This window comes from Salvelinus sp. IW2-2015, unplaced genomic scaffold (assembly GCF_002910315.2).
Source record: "Salvelinus sp. IW2-2015 unplaced genomic scaffold, ASM291031v2 Un_scaffold3829, whole genome shotgun sequence".
In the NCBI taxonomy this organism is placed as follows: domain Eukaryota; kingdom Metazoa; phylum Chordata; class Actinopteri; order Salmoniformes; family Salmonidae; genus Salvelinus; species Salvelinus sp. IW2-2015.
In genome coordinates, this window is record NW_019945103.1 from 44546 (window position 1) to 64388 (window position 19843).

Sequence of the window (19843 nt, forward strand, 5' to 3'; positions counted from 1 at the left end):
GGCCACCTTGCACCCTCAGTAACCTCCGGAGGATGGTTGGCCACTTGCACCCCCAGTAACCCTCCTGGAGGATGGTTTGGCCAACCTTGCACCCCGAGTAACTCCTCCTGGAGGATGGTTGGCCACCTTGCACCCCCAGTAACTCTCCTGGAGGATGGTTGGCCACCTTGCACCCCCAGTAACCCTCCTGGAGGATGGTTGGCCACCTTGCACCCGTAATCCCTGGAGGATGGTTGGCCACCTTGCACCCCCAGTAACCCTCGGAGGATGGTTGGCCACCTTGCACCCAGTAACCTCTCCTGAGGATGGTTGGCACCTTGCACCCCCAGTAACTCTCCCGGAGGATGGTTGGCCACTTGCACCCCCAGTAACCCCTCCTGGAGGATGGTTGGCCACATTGACCCCAGTAACCTCCTGGAGGATGGTTGGCCACCTTGCACCCCAGTAACCGCCTCCTGGAGGATGGTTGCCACTTGCACCCAGTAATCTCCTGAGGGTTGGCACCTTGCACCCCAGTAACTCTCCTGGAGGATGGTTGGGCCACCTTGCACCCCCAGTAACTCCTCCTGGAGGATGGTTGGCCACCTTACCCCAGTAACCGCTCCCGAGGATGGTTGGCCACCTTGCACCCCAGTAATCTCCTGGAGGAAATGGTTTGACATCATTGCACCCCCAGTAACCTCCTGGAGGATGGTTGGCCACCTTGCACCCCCAGTAACCCTCTGGAGGATGGTTGGCCACCTTGCACCCCCAGTAAACCTCCTGGAGGATGGTTGGCCACCTTGCACCCCAGTAACCCTCCGGAGGATGTTGGCTTGCCCAGACCTCCTGGAGGATGGTTGGCCACCTTGCACCCCAGTAACTCTCCTGGAGGTGGTTGGCCACCTTGCACCCCCAGTAACTCTCCGGAGGATGTTTGGCCACCTTGCACCCCAGTAACCCTCTCCTGGAGGTGGTTGGCCACTTGCACACCCCCAGTACCTCCTGGAGGATGGTTGGCACTTGCCCCCAGTAACCCTCCTGGAGGATGGTTGGCCTTGCACCCCAGTAACCTCCTGGAGGATGGTTGCCACCTGTGCACCCCAGTAACCCTCCTGGAGGATGGTTGGCCACTTGCACCCCCAGTAACCTCTCCTGGAGGATGGTTGGCACCTTGCACCCCCAGTAACCTCTGAGATGGTGGCCACTTGCACCCCCAGTAACCTCTGGAGGATGGTTGGCCACCTTGCACCCCCAGTAACCTCCTGGAGGAGGTTGGCCACCTTGCACCCCCAGTAACCTCCTGGAGGTGGTTGGCACCTTGCACCCCGTAACCCTCCTGGGGATGGTTGGCACCTTGCACCCCAGTAACCCTCCTGGAGGATGGTTGGCCACCTTGCACCCCAGTAATCTCTGGAGGATGGTTGGCCTTGCACCCCAGTAACCCTCCTGGAGGATGGTTGGCCACCTTGCACCCCAGTAACCCTCCTGAGCAGGATGGTTGGCCACCTTGCACCCCAGTAACCCTGGAGGATGGTTGGCCACTTGCACCCAGTACTCTCCTGAGGATGGTTTGCCCCTTGCACCCCAGTAACCCTCTGGAGGATGGTTGGCCACCTTGCACCCCCAGTAACCTCCTGGAGGATGGTTGGCCCCTTGCACCCCCAGTAACCTCCTGGAGGATGGTTGGCCCACTTGCACCCCCAGTATCTCTCTGGAGGATGGTTGGCCACCTTGCACCCCCAGTAACCTCCTGGAGGATGGTTGGCCACCTTGCACCCCCAGTAACCCTCCTGGAGGATGGTTGGCCACCTTGCACTCCCCAGTAACCTCTGGAGGATGGTTGGCCTACCTGCACCCCAGTAAACTCCTGGAGGATGGTTGGCCACCTTGCACCCCAGTACCTCCCGGAGGTGGTTGGCCACCTGCACCCCCAGTAACTCTCCTGGGAGATGGTTGGCCCTTCACCCCGTAACTGGAGGATGGTTTGGCCACTTGCACCCCCAGTAACCTCCTGGAGGATGGTTGGCCACATTGCACCCCAGTAACCCTACGGAGGATGGTTGGCCACCTTGCACCCCCAGTAACCCTCCTGGAGGATGGTTGGCCACCTTGCACCCCAGTAACCCTCCTGGAGGATGGTTGGCCCTTGCACCCCAGTAACCTCCTGGAGATGGTTGGCCACCTTGCACCCCAGTAACCCTCTGGAGGATGGTTGGCCCCATTGCACCAGTAACCTCCTGGAGGATGGTTGGCCACCTTGCACCCCAGTAACCCTCCTGGAGGATGTTTGGCCACCTTGCACCCCAGTAATCCTCTGGAGGATGGTGTTGGCCACCTTGCACCCAGTAACCTTGGAGGATGGTGGCCCCTTGCACCCCAGTAAACCCTCTGGAGGATGGTTTGGCCACCTTGCACCCCCAAGTACCCTCCTGGAGATGGTTGGCCACCTTGCACCCCAGTAACCTCCCTGGAGGATGGTTGGCCACCTTGCACCCCCAGTAACTCTCCTGGAGGATGGTTTGGCCTCCTTGCACCCCCAGTAACTCCTGGAGGATGTTGGCCACCTTGGCACGCCCCAGTACCTCCTGGAGATGGTTGGCCACCTTGCACCCCCAGGTAACCCCTGGAGGATGGTTGGCCACCTTGCACCCCCAGTAACCCTCCTGGAGGATGTTGCACCTTCACCCCGTAACCTCCTGGAGGATGGTTGGCCCACTTGCAACCCCAGTAATCTCTGGAGGATGGTTGGCCCCTGCACCCCAGTAACCTCCTGGAGGATTGGTTGGCCACCTTGCACCCCCAGTACTCTCCTGGAGATGGTTGGCCACTTGCACCCTCCCAGTAACCTCCTGGAGGATATTTGGCCACCTGCACCCCAGTAACCCTCCTGGAGGATGTGGCCACCTTGACCCCATACCCTCCTGGAGAATGGTTGGCCACCCTGCACATTCAATTATAACCAATTTTTTTTATGTCTTTCTAAATAATTCTCATTCAATGAACCAGGGATCCAAATCGCTAAGGTGGGAGCGTAATAGGATGTGGGACTATTTTGTAAGGTTCAAATATTCAGTGTCAGGGGAGATTCTTGACAGGCATAGGAGTTACTTGTCCAATTAAGGCTATTTGTAAGAAATATTTGTCGAGTACTTTTGGCCAAGTATTGAAAAATACTCCCTAGCCATGTTTGAGCCCTTGTGAAGACTGTTTTACCCAACTGAGTATGCAGCATTGGTTCATAAGGTGCTCCCGTTATACGAGTGCCGGTGAAAGTATGTTAGGCATCAGAATGACAAATGACTTAATACATGCAATGGTTAAATGCATTTAACCAGCCAAACTAACACAATATGTTTGAATTGGCTACTATATAGTTAGTCTGTATTCATTTATACAAATGTCAAATGTCTTTCTGGCAACGGCCACTGGATATACACAGGTGATGCACACACAGATAGAAATTTGTGTACTGGGCAAAATAACTTCACTGCGGTATAACAATACGTCTTAGTTTGCTTTGATCTTTAAACGCATGTTTGCCAAGCATGAATTGTAAACCGCTTAAATGCTGTCAATGCAAGGCCCTATAAAATTGATACTCGTGCAGAGACTGGGAGGAAGGTGAAGGAAAAATGGCAATCCGGGTCGGTAATTTGTTAGATTGCTACTTCTGTCAAATGTGTCTTACGTGATATGGGAAGTCAGCGAGCCCTTTGTAGAGAAAAGAGTCTGCTCCACTCGTATTCATCTTTATAGAGAAAGGAGTCTGCTCACTCGTCATTCTCTGTAGGCAAAGAGTCTGCTCCATAGTCTTTCATTCTGTGGTAAGCAAAGGTTGCTCCACCTCGTCATTCATCTGTGTAGAGGCAAAGAGTCTGCTCACCTGTATTCATCTGTGTAAGAGCAAAGAGTCTGCTCCATCCTCCATTCATTACTAGAGCTGTCTGGCTCGTTGTTAGCCTCGCCTCTATGAATGCACAAAAGCTAATACACTTGATAATGCAACAACGACATGTAGAATTGTTATTACTGTTGGCACACAATTTGTCGAGTAAAGCCTAGAACCTTTACAGCTTGGCGGTCTACTTCCTTGCTAGCTTATGACTGAATTCACTACCCTCTACTTTGTATACAAAATATTCTGATTTCAAAAGCTGATTGTCACCAAAAAGTTTCATTAATAATTTGTCTATCTTCTCACCAAAAACGTATAGTATGACTTCTTCTTTATCCTCGTCTCTTTTCAGCTTACATTCCATTGCTGCAGATTAACAGCCAGCATTTGCTTGTGGAATGACATCATATTTCTTAGTGCTCCCTTTTGCCTCAGAACAGCTCACTTCGTCAGGGATGGCTCTACCATAGTGGGAAAGCGTTCCACAGGATGCTGGCCCAATGTTGATTCTGATGCTTCCACAGTCGTGTCAAGTTGGTGAATGTCTTTGGGTGGTGGACTTTCTTTGATACAACGCAGCCGTTGAGGTTTTGGACACAATCCGGTGTGCTTGACACCTGCACCATAGCCCTGCTAAGGCCATACAATATTTTAGTCTGTGTCATTCACGCTCTGAATGCACACGCATACACAATATCTCTAATTGTCTCAAGGCTTGAACATCCTTCTTTAACCGTCTCTGCCCTTCATTACACTGGATTTGAAGTGTGATTTAACAAGTGACATAATAAAGACCATATCTTCACCTGTTCAGTCCTGTCATGAAAGGTGTTCTTTAATGTGTTTGTACACTCAGTGTATGTCATCTTAGTAGAAATCCCCCTCGCAGAGTCCCAAACTGGGGAGATGGGGGTTTCTACAAGGTATATGGTTTGAAGAATGATTCATACCAAGGATCATTAGCTATTTGATTTTTGGAAGTGTTTGACCCTTTAGGTATGCACCAAAATATAAATAAATATTGGATGAAACGGTTGCTTGTTGGCCTTACTACTAATTAGCCCTAGAATGCCATTCGAATAACAGTTCCTTCATGGGAAAAACAGTTTTGGTTTTGGAAGTCTGTTCTATATAATACAAGTGTGAAGGTCTCGCGTTCAACTTTACTATTTGCTTCTCACAAAGACACGGTTGGTTGGGAACCAAAAATTCAATGAACCAAAAGACAGATTTTGTCACCGGTCTAAATGCGTCCATTGCTTGTGTTTTGGGCCAAGCAGTTCCTCTTCTTCTTATTGGTGTCATTTTAGTAGTGGTTCTTTGCAGCAATTTGACCATGAAGGCTGATTTCAATCTTCTCTGAACAATTGATGTTGAGATGTCTGTTGAACTCTGAAGCATTTATTTGGGCTGCAATAAAATAAAATTGTGTTAGTCACATACACATGTTAAGCAGATGCGAGTGTAGCGAGATGCTTGTGCTTCTAGTTCAGACAATGCAAATTCACAACAACCACCTTATACATACAAATGTGAAGGGATGAATAAGAATATGTACATATAAATGCAGTTAACTCCAATGAACTTATCCTTTGCAGCAGAGGTAACTCGGTCTTCCTTTTCTGTGGCGGTTGTCATGAGAACCAGTTTCATTGCTCTTGATGGTTTCACTTTCACATTTCTTGAAATTTTCCAGATTGACTGACCTTCATGTCTTAAAGTAATGATGGACTGTCGTTTCGCTTTGCTCATTTGAGCTGTTCTTGCCGTATAATGGACTTATATGAACGCTATTTGATAAAAGACCATCTTCTGTATACCACCCCTACCTTGTCACGACACAACTGATTAGCTCAAAGACATTAACAATTAAAGAAATTTCACAAGCCAACTTTTAACAAGGCGCACCTGTTAATTGAAATGCATTCCAAGAGAAGGCCAAGAGTGTGCAAAGCTGTCGTCAAGGTAAAGCTACTTTGAAGAAATCAAATCTATTTTGATTTGTTTAACACTTTTGGTTACTACATGATTCCATATGTGTTATTTCATKGTTTTTATGTCTTCACTATTATTCTACAATGTAGAAAATAGTKAAAATAATTAAAAACCCTTGAATGAGTAGGTGTGTCAACTTTTGTCTGGTACTGTATGTAACCTTTTTTTGGCACTAAACTACATCCATATATACTTCCAWTAATTTTATTTTTTAACTGGTACCGGGCTGACTTCAAACGAGTCCTGTGTGGGGGTCGTAGAGCAWGACCCCTGACATGTACGTGGTTTATAGGCCAAACTGTTCGGACGCTACACATGTTTTCCTTAGACTGAGTTTTGTCTCATGGTCTGACAAACACCGCTGGGTTTTCATGGGAATTAGTTTGTTATGCTAATTAGATTAGACTTGGGTGTTTTAATAGTCATCAATCATACTGTGTACCTTTGTCTCCTTGGGGTCAAATTTTTCCAGGGGAGGAATATGAATGTCATCATTTCTATTACATTGTGTGTTCTCTGTCAGAGGTGGTAGGATTTGATGTGAAGTAGTGTTGTAATTATCTGTGTCTTGGTCTCAGGGGCCAGATGATCTCTGCGAGGACTGTGAGTTCATTAAGAAGTTTGAAGTGGCTCATTCTGAGGAGAAACAGACCATCCTCACCAACGAAGGACAACAGGTACAACAACAGGGATTTTTCAGACATTTAAATCCTTGGGTGGGCCGCTTTAAAGTTTTTTGGGGGGGGGGGGGGTTCAAACAGTGTAAATCTTTATTTCAATTTTTGTAAATTATTTGTGATGAAAAAGCGCTTTCAATGTAAACTGAAATGACTAAAACCGTATCATGCATCTTAGCTTTAGTGCACTATATAGGTTAAAGAAGTAGTGCTAGCCTCTGTCACATGACCCAGAAATGTAGAATGGTTCTGGGTTAGCATCATCATAATAATATAAAATATTTATCTGGACACTTTCTATTTTTCATATTGCTACTATGCAAATACCCAAGTAACAATTTCACTGTACCATTTACAACTTCTGTATCTTGTGCATGTGACAAATAAACATAGATTTGATATAGTATGTGTTCACCAGAGACAGTAATGTGAACAGCAGGACCTGCACAAGTCAGATTAGGATATAGGCAGGCTACTACTTTCACCACTTTAAGTATTGACTCTTTGGTTGATTACTACACTACTCACTCTGTATAGCACATTGCTTCACATGTGAATAGGTAAAGAGATAGATGGGGCTAAGGCTTAAGAGGGTGTGAATGATGCTGAATGGGTGTAGAAAAAGAAGAGCTTCCAGTAGGTGTAACCAAAACATTCTAGGGCCCTTTTCTCAAAAGTGGGTTACCTACTTTATCAACTTTCAAAGCAGAATTACATTCCCATTATGGTAGAGAATTACTAATTTATCTGGCAACAGCTCTGGTAGACATTCCTGCAGTCAGCATTCCAATTAGAAAATGTCCTTGTTTTTGAAAGAAAAGCAATACTTTTTTTTTGTCCATTTTAAAATAACATCAAATTGATCAAAAATACAGTGTAGACATTGGTAATGTTGTAAATGACTTTTGTAGCTGGAAACGGCAGATTTTTTTTATACATTTCTATTTATGGAATATCTACAGAGGCCCATTATCAGCAACCATCACCTTTTGGTGATGCACCCTCAAGTATCAATGACAATTGCATTTAAGTGGACTGATACAAGCATGCGTTACTTGGGTGTTAATATTACGTCATACTATAGGTAACTATGTGCTTTGAACTACCTCCCTGTGATTAGTAATTCACTATAACGTTGGATGCCCTTCCTATATATCTAGCAGGTCGGTTTGCTTCAGTAAAAAATAATGTCTTACCAGACTGCTTTATCAGTTTTTCAGTGCTTCCTGTTAAAATTCCTGCTACAACCTTTACTGCCTAAATGCAGCAATAGGCACATTTGATGGCAAAATAAGAAGGCTCCTATTAGTTATCAGAACTACAGCTGGTCCAGGAATTGGGTGGGCTTGGCCTCCCTAACCTTACATCATATTACTGGGCAGCGCAACTTAATCACACAAGCTTGATTTGTCTCGGCTTGAACATGTAGTCTTCACATTGTCTTCTTCTTTTTATAGCAGAACCCATTTCTATTGAACAGGATTAAACAAAGTCCAATTTTACCTAACATGGAAGACATGGATGTTCAACGCCAATATAAACTGAGTAATGACATTTTATAGACACTGGCCTATATTGCACAACCTCATTAAAAACTCGTTTTTCCACCACTCCAAATTTCTTGTTAACATAACTAGTTTGGCAATCAGTTGTGTCATGCACAAAGTAGATGTCTTGTAATGTTTCCAACAATTGTTTACAGACAGATTATTTCAATTATAATTCACTATCACAATTCCAGTGGGTCAGAAGTTTACATACACTAACTTGACGGTGCTTTAAAGCTTGGAAAATTTCATAAAATGAGCTTCTGATAGGCTGATTGACATCAATTTGACTCAATTGGAGGTGTATCTGTGGATGTATTTCAAGGCCTACTCAAACTCAGTGCCTTTTCACTTGACATCATGGGAAATCAGAAGAAACACTGAAGACCTCAGGAAAAAAAATTTTTTTTTTTTGAGACCTTTACACGTCTGGTTCATCCTTGGGAGCAATTTCCAAATGCCTGAAGGTACCACGTTCATCTGTCCAAACAATAGTAGCAAGTATAAACACCATGGGACCAGCAGCCGTCATACCGCTCAGGAAGGAGACGCGTCTGTCTCTTAGAGATGAACGTACTTTGGTGTGAAAAGTGCAAATCATCCCAGAACAGCAGCAAAGGACCTTGTGAAGATGCTGGAGGAAACGGGTACAAAAGTATCTATAGCCACAGTAAAACGTGTCCTATATCAACATAACCTGAAAGGCTGCTCAGCAAGGAAGAACCATTGCTCCAAAACCGCCATAAAAAGCCAGACTACGGTTTGCAACTGCACAAGATCGTGTATAGCTTCCACATTGACTCTTACCGGTACCCCTGTATATAGTCCTCTACATTGACTCTGTACCGGTACCCCCTGTATATAGCCTCCACATTGATCTTGTACTGTAATACCCTGTATATAGCCTCCACATTGACTCTGTACCGTACCCCTGTATATAGCCTCCACATGACTCTGTACCGGTACCCCGTGTATATAGTCTCTACATACTCTGTACGGTACCTCCTGTATATAGCCTCCACATTGACTCTGTACCGGTACCCCTGTATATAGTCTCTACATTGACTCTGTACCGGTACCTGCCTGTATATAGCCTCCACATTGACTCTGTAACCGTAACCCTGTATATAGCCTCCACATTGACTTGTACTGTAACACCTGTAATAAGCCTCCACTTGACTCTGTACCGGTACCCGCCTGTATATAGTCTCTACATTGACTCTGTACCGGTACCTCTGATATAGCTCCACATTGACTCTGTAACCGGTACCCGCCTGTATATAGTCTCTACATTGACTCATGTACCGGTACCGTCCTGTATATAGCCCTCCATGCTCTGTACAGTACTTCCGTATATAGCCTCTACATTGATTCTGTAACCGGTAATACCCTGTATATTGCCTCCACATTGATTCTGTACCGTAATACCGCTTATATTAGCCTCCACAATTGACTCTGTCCGGTTCATCCTGTAATATATTCTTATTTTATTGCTGCTCTTTAATTTTTATTATTCTTATCTCTTACTTTTTTGGGGGGGGGTGCATTTTCTTAACTGCATTGTTGGTTAAGGGCTTGTAAGTAAGCATTTCACTGTAAGTTCTACACTGTTGCATGTGACAAATAAAATTGGATTTGATCATCTCATGTAAGACTAGCCTACCAGCACAGCCTACCCCACTGTATCTGCCTGCTGTTGGCTAGAGTGCACAGTGCCAGATCAGAGTAGGCAACATTTTTCTATTTAACAGTTTTTGTGCCCAATAGAATTTAAGTTTGACATTTTTGGAGTCACTTTTATTGTAATTAAAGATATAATATGTTTCTAAACTCTTCTACATTAATGTGGATGCTACATTTGTTACGGATATCCTGAATGAATCGTGAATAATGATGACTGAGTTAGACGCACAAATATCATACCCCCCAAAAATGCTAACCACCTCTGTTGTTGTAATGGTGAGAGGTCAGTATGTCTTGGGGTATGATATAAAATGCTAACCACCCCTGGTATAGTAATGGTGAGAGGTTAGCATGTCTTGGGGTATGATATAAAATGCTAACCTCCCCTGTTGTTGTAATGGTGAGAGGTTAGCATGTCTTGGGGTATGAATATAAATGCTAACCTCCCTGTTGTTGTAATGGTGAGAGGTTAGCAAGTCTTGGGGGTATGATATAAAATGCTAACCTCCCCTATTTTGTTGTAATGGTGAGAGGTTAGCATGTCTTGGGGTATGATATAAAATGCTAACCAGCTCTGTTGTTGTAATGGTGAGAGGTTAGCATGTCTTGGGGGTATGATATAAAATGCTAACTCCCCTGTTGTTGTAATGGTGAGAGGTTAGCATGTCTTGGGATATGATATAAAATGCTAACCACTCCTGTTGTTGTATGGTAAGAGGTTAGCATGTCTTGGGGGTATGATATAAAATGCTAACCCCTCTGTTGTTGTAATGGTGAGAGGTTAGCATGTCTTGGGGGTATGATATAAAATGCTAACCACCTCTGTTGTTGTAAATGGTGAGAGGTTAGCATGTCTTGGGGGTATGATATAAAATGCTAACCACCTCTGTTGTTGTAATGGTGAGAGGTTAGCATGTCTTGGGGGTATGATATAAATGCTAACCTCTCTTGTAATGGTGAGACATTAGCATGTCTTGGGGGTATGATATAAAATGCTAACCTCCCCTGTTGTAATGGTGAGAGGTTAGCATGGGTGTATCAAAGTGCTGGAGTACAGAGCCAAAACAAAAACATGTCTCACTATCCCAATACTGTTGAGCTCACTGTATCCTCCAAGATGATTTTCAGATTCGTTTGTCCTCAGGATGTCATAGTAACGGGTATATTATCTTCCTTCTCCAGTGTGCCAGGACATTCCTGAACCTGATGGCTCACATCTCTAAGGAGCAAACTGTCCAGTACATCCTCACCCTAATTGATGATACCCTGCAGGTAACACCTGCTTACAGACACACACTTATACACGCTTACATTTGGACAAATGAGATGAAAATATACAGTACCAGTCAAAGGTTTGGACACACCTACACATTCAAGGGTTTTTCTTTATTTTAGTATTTTCTACTTTGTAGAATAATAGAGAAGACATCAACACTATGAAATAACACATATTAAATCATATTGCAATCAAAAAAGTGTGAAACAAATATATTTTTAAGTTCTTCAAAGTAGCCACCCTTTGCCTTGATGACAGCTTGCACACTCTTGGCATTCTCTTAACTAGCTTCATAAGGAATACTTTTCCAACAGTCTTGAAGGAGTTCCCACATGCTGAGCACTTGTTGGCTGCTTTTCCTTCACTCTGCGGTCCAACTCATGCCAAACCATCTCAATTGGGTTGAGGTCGGGTGATTGTGGAGGCCAGGTCATCTGATGCAGCACTCATTACTCTCCTTCTTGGTCAAACAGTTCTTACACACGTCTGGAGGTGTGTTTTGGGTCATTGTCCTGTTGAAAAACAAATTATGATCCCAATAAGCTCAAACCAGATGGGATGGGTATCCTGCAAATGCTGTGGTAACCATGCTGGTTAACCTCTCTGGCGTGCCTCTGGCGTGTCGCTAGCGACCCACCTCGACAACATCCGGTGAAATTGCAGAGCACCAAATTCAAATGACAGAAATAGTAATAATAAACATTCATGCAAAAACAAGTGTTATACATCGGTTAAAAGATTAACTTCTTGTTAATCCAGCCGCTTTGTCAGATTTCAAAAAGGCTTTACGGCGAAAGCATAACATGCGAACATCTGAGGACAGCGCCCCGCACACAAAAGCATTCAAACATTTTCCACATTTTCCATTTTCCATTTTCATTTTCCAGATGAGTCACAAAAGTCAGAAATAGCAATAAAATGAATCACTTACCTTTTGAAGATCTTTATCTGGTTGCAATCAGAAGGGTCCCAGTTACACAATAAATGTTTGTTTTGTTCGATAAAGTCCCTCTTTATATCCCAAAAATTCTGTTTTGTTGGCGCTTTTTGTTCAGTTATCCACTGGCTCAAAGGCGGTCAAAACATGCAGACAAATACATCCTAATAGTACGGGTAAAGTTTGTCAACATGTCAAACYATGTTTATAACTAATCATCAGGGTGTCAATTATCTAAATAATCGATAATATTTCAACCGGACAATAGCGTATTCAATAGAAAGGAAAAAGAACGAAGGGTGCACACACAGTGACGCGCACACACCAGTACTGCATGCTTCCCCCGTTCCCTAACAAAAAGGTATTTTTTTTTGTCGTTTTTCAGAAAACAAGCCTGAAACCATGTCTAAAGACTGATGACATCTAGTGGAAGCCATAGGAACTGCAATCTGGGCCCTAACCAATTACATAGTCAATAGGCATTCAATTAAAAACCACTCACATCAAAGAAATCCCACTTCCTGGATGGATTTTCCTTGTGTTTTCGCCTGCCATATCAGTTGTGTTATACTCACAGACATTATTTGAACTGTTTTAGAAACTTCAGAGTGTTTTCTATCCAATTCTACCAAGTATATGCATATCCTAACTTCTGGGCCTGAGTAACAGGCAGTTTACTTTGGGCACGTCATTCATCCGACTTTCCGACTACTGCCCCCTGTCACTAAAAAGTTAATTGTGCCTTGAATTCTAAATAAATCACTGACAGTGTCACCAGCAAAGCACCCCCACACCATCACACCTCATCCTCCATGCTTCACAGTGGGAACCACACATGTGGAGATCATCCGTTCACCTACTCTGCGTCTCACAAAGACACAGCGGTTGGAACCAAAAATCTCAAATTTGGAATCAGACCAAGGGACATATTTCCACCGGTCTAATGTCCATTGSTCGTTTTTCTTGGCCCAAACAAGTCTTCTTATTGGTGTCCTTTAGTAGTGGCTTCTTTGCAGAAATTCGACCATGAAGGCCTGATTCACGCAGTCTCCTCTGAACAGTTAATGTTGATGTGTCTGTTACTTGAACGGTGAAGCATATTTGAGGCAGTTAACTCTAATGAATTTATCCTCTGCAGCAGAGGTAACTCTGGGTCTTCATTTCCTGTGTTGGTCCTCATGAGAGCCAGTCTCATCATAGTTTTTGCGACTGCACTTGAAGAAACGTTCAAAGTTGTTGAAATTTTCCACATTGAATGACCTTCATGTCTTAAAGTTMCTTTGCTTATTTGAGCTGTTTTTTTGGTAATATGGACTTAGTCTTTTGTCAAATAGGGCTATCTTCTATATACCACCCCTACCTTGTCACAACATGACTGATTGGCTGAAACACATTAAGAAGGAAAGAAATTACACAAATTGACTTTTAACAAGGCACACCTGTTAATTGAAATGCATTCCAGGTGAGTACCTCATGAAGCTGGTTGAGAGAATGGCAAGCATGTGAAAAACTGTCATGAAGGCAAAGGGTGGCTACTTTGAAGAATCTCAAATATGTTTTGAATTGTTTAACACTTTTTTGGTTACTACATGATTGCATTTGTTATTTCATAGTTTTGATGTCTTCGCTATTCTACAATGTAGAAACTACAAAAAAATTAAGAAAAACCCTTCAATGAGTACGTGTGTGTCCAAACTTTTGTCTGGTACTCTACATTAGCATATAACCTTCTATAAGTTCACTTATTGACTTTTACTGTTCTTCCTCCCTGAGTCTCTCTGGACAGTTATTACTGTGAAGTTCACTTATTGACTTTTTGTCTGGGGATTTCAATGTAGGTGTCACAGATCCCTCCGGAACGTTCATTACGCACACCTGTCCCCTATTCCCACGGATTAGTACTTGGATAAGTGAGCCCTTTGGTTTCCATTGGGCTGTCCATTATTGTTCCCATTTCCGTTGGTGGTGTGAGTACCTATGCATTGGTGCAGCTGTTATGCTGCGTGCTATATATATATATATATATAGTGTATTACGGGTAACGTCCCGAGTCGGTCAACAAGGTTTACCCTCGCTCTTTTGTTTGGGTACAGCACAGTGTTTTTGTATACGTGTTTGTTTTGGTTGTATTTGGGACAGCAGGTAGCCTAGTGGTTAGAGGGGGGCGGCAGGTAGCCTAGTGATTAGAGCTTTGGGCCAGTAACTGAAAGGCTGCTAGATCGAATGCCCAAGCTGACAAGGTAAAAATCTGTCGTTCTGCCTCTGAACAAGGCAGTTAACCCACTGTTCCTAGGCCGTCATTGTAAATAAGAATTTGTTTTTAACTGACTTGCCTAGTTAAATAAATAAATAAAAACCTATTGTGTATCTCTCTCCTGTCTCAAATCATTTATACCAACGTGACAGTAGAACCGGGTTCTAGTGTTTTTGTATGAGAACCACTAGAGGTTAAAACGGGGTTCTGTTCCTTCAGAACTACTAGAAACTTCAAACTCAACTTTGGACCTCGAAACCAGTTCCACTGCATTTTTTTCATTGTTCCCTTCGAATCAGGGACTGAGTTAGAAGTGGGACACCAGGTGTGCAATTCATTGTCAGGTAGAACAGAAAACCAGCAGGCTCTGGACCTCGCAGGTTAAGAGTTGAATATCCCTGCAGTAGAAGACAGAACCGATTTTGTGTTCCTTTAGAACCACTAGATGTTAAAACAGGGTTCTGTTGTGTTTCTGTAGGAGAACCACCAGAGGGTGAACATCTTCTTTGACTACGCCAAGAAGACAAAGAACACCGCCTGGTCCTACTTTCTTCCCATGCTCAACCGCCAGGACCTGTTTACCGTCCACATGGTTAGTATCACTACGCCACCCACTAGACTACAGCTATCACCGAAGGAGAAAGGGAGGGGGAGAGGTGGGATATGGTGAAAGGAGTGTCCTGAGGGAGAGATTAAGATTAAGAAAAGTTGAAGAGGAGGAAAACATCCTCAAAGATTCAAAGGCATATTTCTTATGACGTTTTCAGAATGACCAGAAGGTTATTTGCATGAAGATTACATGTACATTTTTGTGTGGCCTTTCTTATAAAATATACTGAACAAAAATATAAATGCAGCATGTGAAGTGTTGGTCCCATGTTTCATGAGCTGAAATAAAAGATCCCAGAAATGTTCCATACGTACAAAAAGCTTATTTCTCACAAATGTTGTGCACAAATTTGTTTACGTCCCTGTTAGTGAGCATTTCTCCTTTTGCCAAGATAATCCATCCACCTGACATGTGTGGCATATCAAGAAGCTGATTAAACAGCATGTGGACTCCCGAGTGGCACAGCGGTCTAAGGCACTGTATCTCAGTGCTAGAGGCGTCACTACAGACCCTGGTTCTGTCTATGACATGAGCTGCTCAGTATGTGTAGATAATTCCTGTTCTATGTAACATGAAGCTGCCTCAGTAATGGTGAGATAATCCTGTCTATAAACATGAGGCTGCTCAGTATGTGTAGATAATCCTGTCTTATCAACATGGAGCTGCTCAGTATGTGTAGATAATCCTGTCTATAACATGAGCTGCTCAGTATTGTAGATAATCCTGTCATATACATGAGCTGCTCAGTATGTGTAATAATTCCTGTCTATAACATGAGCTGCTCAGTATGTGTAGATAATCTGTCTTCAGACATGAGCTGCTCAGTTATGTGTAGATAATCCTGTCTTACATTGAGCTGCTCAGTATGTGCTTAGTATACTCTGTCCTATAAATGAGCTGCCTCAGTATGTGTAGATAATCCTGTTCTATAACATGAGCTGCTCAGTATGTGTAGATAATCCTGTCTATAACATGAGCTGCTCAGTATTGTAGATAATCCTTGTCTATAACATGAGCTGCTCAGTATGTGTAGATAATCCTGTCTATAACAGTGAGCTTGCCTCATGTAGCTGTAGATAATTTCCTGTCTTCAACATGAGCTGGCTCAGTATGTGTAGTGTAATAATCCTGTCTATAAACATGAGCTGCTCAGTATGTGTAGATAATCCTGTCTATAAACATGAGCTGCTCAGTATGTGTAGATAATCCTGTCTATAACATGAGCTGCTCAGTATGTGTAGAATATCCTGTCTAATAACATGAGCTGCTCAGTATGTGTAGATAACCTGTCTATAACATGAGCTGCTCAGTATGTGTAAGATATCCTGTCTATAACATGAGCTGCTCAGTATGTGTAGATAATCCTGTCTATAACAGAGCTGCTCAGTATGTGTAGATAATCCTGTCTATAACATGAGCTGCTCAGTAATGATGTAAGAATAATCCTGTCTATAACATGAGCTGCTCAAGTATGTGTTAGATTAATCCTGTCTTCAACATAGCGCTGCTCAGTATGTGTAGATAATAATTACTCTGTCCGTCTATAACATGAGCTGCTCAGTATGTGTAGATAAATCCTGTCTATAAACATGAGCTGCTCAGTATGTGTAGATAATCCTGTCTTATAAACATGAGCTGCTCAGTATGTGTAGATAATCCCTCGTCTTCAACATGAGCTGCTCAGTATGTGTAGATAATCCTGTCTATAACATGAGCTGCTCAGTATGTTTAGGATAATCCTGTCTATAACATGAACTGCTCAGTATGTGTAGATAATCCTGTCTATAACATGAGCTGCCTCAGTATGTGTTAGATAATCCTGTCTATAACAGAGCTGCTCAGTATGTGTAGATAATCCTGTCTATAACATGAGCTGCTCAGTATGTGTAGATAATCCTGTTCTCATAACACGAGCTGCTCAGTATGTGTAGATAATTCCTGTCTTATAACACGAAGCTGCCTCAGTATGTGTAGATTAATCCTGTCTATAAACGAGCTGCTCAGTATGCTGTAGATAATCCTGTCTATAACACGAGCTGCTCAGTTATGTGTAGAGAATCCTGTCTATAACACGAGCTGCTCAGTTGGTGTAGATTAACCTGTCTATAACACGAGCTGCCTTCAGTATTGTGTAGATAATCCTGTCTATAACACGAGCTGCTCAGTATGTGTAGATAATCCTTGTCTATAACACGAGCTGCTCAGTATGTGTAGATAATCCTGTCTATAACACGAGCTGCTCAATTGTAGCCTGCTTCAGTATGTTGATAACCGCCACTCTATATTCCTGTCTATAACAACGAGCCTTGCTCAGTACTGTTGTAGATAATCCTGTCTATAACCAGAGCTGCTCAGTATGTGTAGTAATCCTGTCTATAACACGAGCTTGCGCTCAGTATGTGTAGATATCCTGTCTATAACACGAGCCTGCTCAGTATGTGTAATAATCCTGTCTATAACAGGACTGCTCAGTATGTGTAGAGATAATCCTGTCTATAACATGAGCTGCTCCAGTATGTGTAGATAATCCTGTCTATACACACGAGCTGCTCAGTATGTGTAGATAATCCTGTCTATAACACGAGCTGCTCAGTATGTGTAGATAATTCCTGTCTATAACACGAGTCTGCTCAGTAGTATGTGTAGATAATCCTGTCTATAACCATGAGCTGCCTCAGTATGTGTAGATTAATCCTGTCTATAACATGAGCTGCTCAGTATGTGTAGATAATCCTGTCTATAACACGAGCTGCTCAGTATGTGTAGATAATCCTGTCTTATAACACGAGCTGCTCAGTATTGTGTAGAATAATCCTGTCTATAACATGATGCTTCCAGTTAATTGTGTAGATAATTCCTGTCTATAACATGATGGTCAGTATGTGTAGATTAATCCTTGCTACCGCAGCTTTTTGACAGATTAAACGTTAGCCATAGAGAACTGCAAAAGTGTTGCTACTGTTCTCAACAACATTGCTGCCACTGAATTTAGCAGGGGACTATAGACAAAGATCAGTGGGAAAAAGTTGTGATGGACTACTTTTCTGCACACAGTCAGCATGAACCGAGTGACTTGACACAACAAGCCAAACAAGCTGTACAAACAAAACGGAAAAAAGACCACAGGACGTCTCCGTTAAAGGGGTTCCAGTGTGAAAGTTCATTCCTGGACATGAGTAAAAGTCTAACTACATTAACAGATAGTATTAGTTTCTAATTTGTGTCAAAGTTGTTTTCATTTTTAAATTCAAAGCATACTGTTAGCTAGCTAGCGAAGCGGATGTGTGATGATCTGTGTAGTAAATTTATTGGTATTCTCAGAAAGCCATTTGCATGCTTTAGTTACAACCTAGAGTAGCAAGCTAGCTAACATTGAACCTAGTTGGTTAGCTTTAGCTCCCTGCAGATTTCATACTTACAGCATTTCATGCATGGTGCATACTGTGACAACCTGTTGTTTTGCTTGTGCATGGTTGGGATTATGGTTCATTTGTTTAACTAGCTAGCTACATATCTAAACAAAAAAAGACTCCCACTTCCCACATGATTTACATGACCCATCAAGTTAGCCAGGCTTGTCTGGAGGTTACCAAGCCATCTTGTATTTTATGCTACATGTCTAGAACAATAGTGACCCATCACTTAAGTTAAGATGTAGCTGGGGGGTTATAGCCTCTTCTCACATGACCAGAAATGTAGAATGTGTCTGGGTAAGCATCATAATAATAAAATATTTATACAATTACATTTTATTGGACACTTTCTATTTTCATATTGATACTATGCAAAATATGCAAGTAACAATTTCACTGTTACCATTAACAATTCTGTATCTTGTGCATGTGACAAATAAACATAGATTTGATATAGTATGTGTTCACCAGCAGACAAGTAATGTGAACAGCAGGACCTGCACCAAAGTAGATTAGGATATAGGCAGGCTACTACTTTCACCACTTTAAGTATTGAACATCTTTTTGGTTCATACACTACTCACTCTGTTATAGCACATGGCTTCACATATTGAATACGTAAGAGATAGATGGGGCTAAGGCTAAGAGGGTGTGGAATGATCTGAATGGTGTAGAGAAAGAAGAGCTCTCCTAGTAGGATGTACCAAAACATTCAAGGGCCTTTTTCTCAAAAGGGCGGTTTACCTACTTTATCAACTTTCAAAGCAGAATTACATTTCCCATTATGGTAGAGAAAATTATGAAACTATTAACAGCTCTGGTAGACATTCCTGCAGGTCAGCACGGCAATTGCTCCTCAAAACGTCAACACTTGTGGCATTGTGTTGTGTGTTCAAAACGCACAACTTAGAGTGGCTTTTTATTGTCCCCAGCACAAGGTGCACTTTTTTTTTTTTAACTAGGCAAGTCAGTTAAGACAAAATTATTTACCAATTGACGGTCTACCCCAGCCAACGCTTGGGCCAAATTGTTGCGCCGCCCTATCGGGACTCCCCGATCACGTCCGGTTGTGTGAACAGCCATGAGAATGGAACCAGGGTCTGTAAGGTGATCCTACTCGCACATGAAACGTGGAAACAGATGCTTTAAAAGATGACCGACTGTAGATACAGACCTGAATGGAACCAAAGAGGTACGTGTAGTTGACTCTATCTAGCACTAGAGATGCAAGTGTCTGATAGACGCGCATTGTGAATACAGACTAAGGAATCCAAACCAGAAAAGGTTAAAGTAGTGAAACTACAACTCTAGCACTGAGATTGCAGGTGATTAGACCGCTGTGATACAGCCTGCGAAATCTAACCAGGGTCTGTATGCTTTCCCTCTGAGAACAGCTAACGCTGATGTACCCTGATTCAACAGGGGCCTTGTGACCTCTGATGAGATACAGTTGCCTTAGAACCGTGTGATACAGCCTTGGAAATCTAACACAGAGCGTATCCATGTCAGTGACGCCTCATAGACAAACTGAAATAACAGGCCTTAGTGACCGCTGTGATAACAGCCTGGAATCT

At 43.0% G+C, this 19843-nt stretch overlaps 1 pseudogene; it reads left to right on the forward strand.

The window, feature by feature from the left end:
* Positions 1-19843, forward strand: part of LOC112076547 (V-type proton ATPase subunit H-like) — a 30493-nt pseudogene that overhangs the window by 4737 nt on the left and 5913 nt on the right.